This window comes from Zonotrichia albicollis, chromosome 3 (genome assembly GCF_047830755.1).
Source record: "Zonotrichia albicollis isolate bZonAlb1 chromosome 3, bZonAlb1.hap1, whole genome shotgun sequence".
Classification (NCBI taxonomy): Eukaryota; Metazoa; Chordata; class Aves; order Passeriformes; family Passerellidae; genus Zonotrichia; species Zonotrichia albicollis.
In genome coordinates, this window is record NC_133821.1 from 69,673,235 (window position 1) to 69,679,234 (window position 6,000).

The 6,000-nt window shown below is 39.4% G+C and overlaps 1 long non-coding RNA gene across 1 annotated transcript in view; it reads left to right on the plus strand.

Moving 5' to 3' along the window:
- The window catches only part of LOC141728560 (uncharacterized), a 43,560-nt gene extending 37,867 nt beyond the window's left edge, over nt 1-5,693 (plus strand). Inside the window, exon 3 of the long non-coding RNA XR_012579630.1 lies at nt 5,209-5,693. This is a non-coding gene — a long non-coding RNA (uncharacterized LOC141728560). The remainder of the gene's footprint in view (nt 1-5,208) is intronic.
- The last annotated feature ends 307 nt before the right edge of the window (nt 5,694-6,000 follow it).

Consider the following 6,000-nt stretch of genomic DNA (forward strand, 5'->3'; position numbering starts at 1 on the left):
CTTTAACAGTAGCCAGTATTTCAGCGACTGAAATGGATATCTCCTACATGCACAAAGACAACTAAATGAGCCATCCTAGAGTTAAGTATTTTTTTTTGTGGCTGTCAGTGATTTATCTGTTTAGGATTTAGGCAGTTAACCCTGGCCTTTGTTGTGGTTTCCTTTCAATATCTGACCTTGGGTTTTATTATGATTGGTGCTTTTATATTTGATAGTTACAGCATTTTCTTTTAATAACTGTGTAGACTTCTTCCACATACACAGATATGTGCCTAAATTGTCAAAAATTATACTTTATTTCCCACATCTGCTCAGCTTTCTGTAATATTTTGAAGTGTACTAGAGTACGCTTCACGTATTTTCAAAAGCCTCTTAAACTATGCAGATAAGCATGAAATGTCTGTGTGTCACCTCCAGATCTGATTCTGACCGGTACTCTGCTCTCGTAGGAAAACAAACTGCTAGTTATAGATTACATTCTTTATTTTTCAATGAGGACTCACAGATATCTGTGCATTTATACTCCTCCTATGCTAGTATTACACAATTAGGGAAGTTTTGCTATAATTTCCCTTTCCCTTTCCATTTGTAGGTGTTGTCTCCTGTCTACCTTTATATGACCTCGGTGAAGAAAGAAAATTCAAAATGTCAGAGTCAACACAAACTCATAAAAATATCTACTACAGAACTCCCAGCCCACCAGTGAAGTTTGGTTCAGATTAAATGGAATAGTATTATACAGATCTGTCTATTGGAAAATGTTCCCAGGTGCTGTAAAATAGTGTCGCAATGCTTCCAATTCTGAGCTTAGGAAGAAGAGTTTCACCATTTTGCACACAGATTTATGGAGGATGGCGACTGGGGCTTCTCCCAAATTCCTATTTATACAGATAAATCATGTGCTTTTCTGGGACTCTGATCCTTAATTCCTTCCAGAGATTTCTTGTATTGAGTAGGACTAAGTGTGCAAGAACTTAAGGTATAGGAGGTTTGATAATCAGAAATGTAAGTGGGATGGATGAAATAATTTTTTGTGTCTTGCTTTACCTTCCTTCCCTCTAAACAGAATCTAAGTCCATCCAAGCTTGCATGTTCATGCTCCTCTTCAAAGGAAATGCAGAGTGAGACAGACACAAGTCTTTTCTCTACAGAATTTCTAACCTTGTAAAATATTGAATCCCCAAAAGACTGCTCTGATGGCCATGTCAACACACATTGACAATGGTATGGCATAAAGAGGTTCACATTTAGAAATGTTTTGGAAATCATTCATTTTGATGACTCCCTGTTTCTTATTTTTTTTCTAGATTCATTTTATCATGTTTGTATTTTGTTCCTAACGCAATATTTCTTCTTCTCCATATTTTCCACAATGACCCACCCTACTCTGAGAGATCACAAATCAAAGAGAAATTGGTAAAGAAAGGCCTGAATTTTTCATGTAACTTTTAAAAGAATTTCCGTTCTTTGTTTCAATGCTGCTGAAAGCTCAGGATTAAAAAAAAAAAAGGCAAAAAAAAAAAAGCAAACAAACAAAAAAACCAACCAAATAAAAAAGGAAAAAGAAATAGTCTAAGAGGACAAAACCTCCTTCCCTTTTACACAGGGGAGCCATAGTGATGCCACACTGCTGTAATTATCTGGGTAGAGGCTAAATACAAGTACAGAAGTGATTTCAAAATCAGGTATACCCCTAGAGAGGTTGTGCAGGCATGAAATCAGAGAATTAACTGACAATATTCAGAACGCAGTTTTACCCTAAAATGCATGGGGACGCCGCCTCTGATGCATTCAGTCTAGCAAAGCCAGGAGTCAGCAGCCATGTCTGGAGAGCCTGGGGCCACAGGCTGGGGTTTGGTTCTGTCTCTTGGTTCTGTGTCACAGTTACCTTTGCCCAAGCAGGCCTGGTGATTTTCATTCCCCTGCAGGAATATTGAATATTATCAGTTTAAACATGCTTTTATGGTTAATAAGTACTCTTCATGCTGGTAGTAAGGGCCCCCCAGGGCCTGACAAAGATCATTCTTTGTTTTAAAAGAATCTCACAAAGGTAGGTTGGTCATTGTGATCACATAGACAGATGTGTGCTGTCCAAGCTCTGCCTACCCCCTGCAGCCCACAGCATGCACTTGAGGAGTGCAATAATCTGAAGCTCACTAATCATCGGGGTGTCACTTCAGGTCACACTGCTGCAGGCTGAGCCCGGGTGCACAGCAGAGCCCCTGCATGCCCTGAAGTCCCACAGAGCTGCTCTGCTCAGTGTGGGCAGAAAGCTGACCCTGAAAGACTCTGTGCATTTTAGGGCAGCTCTGAGACAATCTCCACAACTCCAAGGATGACACCCTTTACCCCTATTTATTTTGTCCCCCTTACCTGAAAGATTCAAATTGGCTGCTCCATTTAGAAGTTTTTGCTGTCGTTTTTAACTTGTGCTGTTTAGAAAAGTGTCAAGTTTTCAAAGTAAAACTCGCCTGGGTTCTGGAAGTCAGATGCACAGTGTTTAGGGATCAAATAGCCCAGAGACCTCTACATAAAGGGAGCACAACTGTGCATATTTTCCCATCTTGCTATTATTCCACTGAGTCTCTGCTCTGAGACTCCTTTGTTTCACCTTTCCAGTCTTTGCAGTTAAAAATTTCCCAGTGTCAAAAATGTTGAATTCCTCCATCATCTCTTCCAGCTCTTCACTGCCTAAATCTTCCCCACTGAGATAATTGATTCACCAGCTACAATAATCTTCTGTTAGCTTTTTGCTTATAAGTATCCAGGTTCATCTTTGTCTGCCTGACAAACCTGATGCTTCTCATGCCTCTAAGAATACATCTTCCCTCTTCGATCTAAACTGCTCAGGAATACTCTTCCCTTTTCCCTGCTCTTCAATCCAGCTTTGCCCAGCCACAGAGAACTGACCCTTTCTCTTTGCTCTCTGTTTGATTACCTCTTGTTTTCAGAGTCCTAAGCAGATTTCTGTAGCCAGCAGTTGTTTCTCTACTATTCTTGCCAGCGACTCTCATATTAATTTTCCCCTTCCAGCAATCTTCACAAGAAGTAATTTGTGCATGGCCAGTGACAAGTGGACTTTGGTTGGTGTTTTAAAAAAATCTCAGAAAATGCTTCATTGAAGTAACTCTTTCAGTCATTCTGCTTACTTCTGAATGGCTGCTTTTGAGCTGAGGTGTGTACAGGAAAGTGCTTTTGTTATTTGCTGTAATATTTTATAAGAAATTGTTGGGCAGCTTGGAAAGTGGTGACACTAAATCCTTTTGTAATGCAAGGCCACTGCAAGGAATGCTCTACTCATTGTTATGCAGACACGCGGATTGAACTCAACAAGGAATTTGGCTAAAAAAGCTCACTGCTGACACATCTGCTTTATCCATCTGTTGTGGAGGGAAGAACAGGCAGGAGAAGTTGGGAAGACATAAAAATAACTCAACACCTCAAATTATTATTTTAAATTATCTGTGTTGATATGAATGTAGAAGAAGATTAGCTGACTCTCTGGAATTACAACACCAGAATGACAGTGATATATGAGATGAAAAATGCTCCCTAATACACAGAGACACTTTATTCCTTCTTCTGCTGTGGTGCTGTGTGCAACAGCAATGCATCCAAGATTTGGCTTCCAAAGCTGAGGCAGAAAGTACTTTATTTTTTTATTCTTTCCCTGCTTGATTCATAGGCAGGCAATGGAGTATTTTCTCCAGCCTGGAGCTCATTTGAAAACAGACAGCTATTTTTTTGCATTGCATGTCACTTCAGATATCTAAAAATATCTCTTTCAAATGTAGTGCTCCTAAACATAAACCATTCCATTTAAAAACAAGAATAAAGAAGTTTTAGATCCACTTGCTAAAAAAAGCACTAGAAATGCAGAGTTAAAAATAGATTTTTTTTCTGACTTGAATAAAAAATACATCTTAAAAGCAAACCAGAGTAAATTATTTTAACTTACATTTAGAGCAGGGAAATCAGAAATATTTGCCATATGCCATCTTACTTCTGAGTACTCATGGGTTTTGCTCAATTCACACTTTATAAGAGGCTCTTTGTAGGATGGTGTTGACAAGAACAGTGATTTGTTCCAATGAGAGCTCATGTTCCAATGAGAGCTCTCATGTTCCAATGAGAGCAATGTTATGGGAAATATACAGTGTAAAGTGAGTAGACAAGGATGTCAGTTGAAGTTCTTCAGACCTGTAATCCCTGATATTCCAATTCACTACATTTTGGTATCTAGTAAATCTGATTGAAACTCTTGTTGATCAAATCTCCCCGTATCTTTCCCTTAAGAATTTCACCTGCAAGTGAGGCTTTATAAGGCAAGGTCTCAGGAAGCTCATGAAGATTTGCTCTCAAGCCTGTTGAAGCCAGGTGGTTTGCACAGGTTTTGGATCAGCCTGTCCACTGGGTAGAAGGAATGTTTCATTAATGGATGAAATTATGGTTGGTCAGGACCTTGATCTGACTACTTAACCTCATAGTGCTAGATCACACGCCCATGTCGGTTCCTCTGGACATCCCCAGCTCTAGTGACAGCTCACATTTTCCTGTTTGATCCACCAAATGGGTGAGCCAAATAGAAGAGAAGAAATAGGAAGAAAATCAGTCACTTATGCAAATCCTTAGGCAACTTTGCATTGAAAGTTAGTTTGGGATTGTGCTGGTTTTGGCTGGGGTAGTGTCACGGTTTGAGCTTGGCACCACAGGTAGCATTAACTTTCTTCCCAGTGGTGAGTAAGGGGCTGTATTTTGGATTTGTGCTGTATTGAAGAGGGTTGAAGAGATATTTTTTTTATTGCTGAGCAGGGTTACACAGAGCCAAGGCCTTTTCTGCTTTTTGTACTTCCATGCTGGCGGGGGGTGGGGGGTACGCAGGAGAGTGGGAGGAGACACAGCTGGAACAGGGGACCTAAACTGACCAAAGAGATATTCCAGACCATATAGAATGCTCAGTATAGAAAGTGGGGCAAGAAGGAGAAAGGAATGATGGTGTTTGTCTTCCCAAATCACTGTTACATGTGATGCAGTCCTGCTCTTCTCTTCTGGAGATGGCTGAACACCTGCGTGCCCATGGGAAGCAGGGAATTAATGCCTTGTTTTGCTCTGCTTGTTTGCATGGCTTTTGCTTTCTTCATGAAATTGTCTTTATCTGATCCCACAGGTTCTCCAGCTTTTACTCTTCTGATTCTCTCCCCAATCCAGGAGTGATCCAGGTGAAGGAGTGATAAAGTGGCTGCATGACTCTTGGAGTGCCAAGAGGCAGCAAGACAGCAGTGAGAGCTGGACATCATTAAAGCATCATCTCTGTGAGCAGAAGCTCCATTTCCTGGCTGAAGCTCAAGGCGCTGAAAATCTGGGAAAGAAAAAAGGCTAACCTTAACGCACCAACCTATAGATGTTTTGTAAACAGACTGATAGGTACCTCATTCTTCTAAATGTTTATGTAGCCTTTGATATTCACTTTCTTTTATCTGTTTGTGGGAAGAATTTACAATGATTTGCACATTTTCAGAGCACATAGTCTAGTTTTATCCCATCTAATGTAACTTTGTGAACTCCCTATACTCTTCTCATTCAATTGTATATTTTCCTTTTGAAGCCTATTTAAATTTTTACTTGTTCTATTAAAACCCACTTTGATTAATTTTTTGTTTCAATAAAGTCTTTATTTCAAAGATAACACACCTTCACTTAACACTTTTATTCCTGCAGAACTCTTTTGTGACAATTCTGGGGAAGAAATACTATTTTCATTATTTCATTTTAATGTTTCTTTTGTCTTATTGTGGAAAACCCAATCTTTCAGAGTACATTAACACAATTTTCTCTAAGAAACAAAAGACTAAAGTAAAAATCTGAATATTAATGCTTTTTTCACTTGACTCTTCTCAGTGGAAGAAGTGTTAGGGGAAAAGGCAATATGTTTCATCACATGTTTTTTACCATAAGCATGGTAATATTTTACAAGGTATCCATCAGAGTAATAGGGAAATT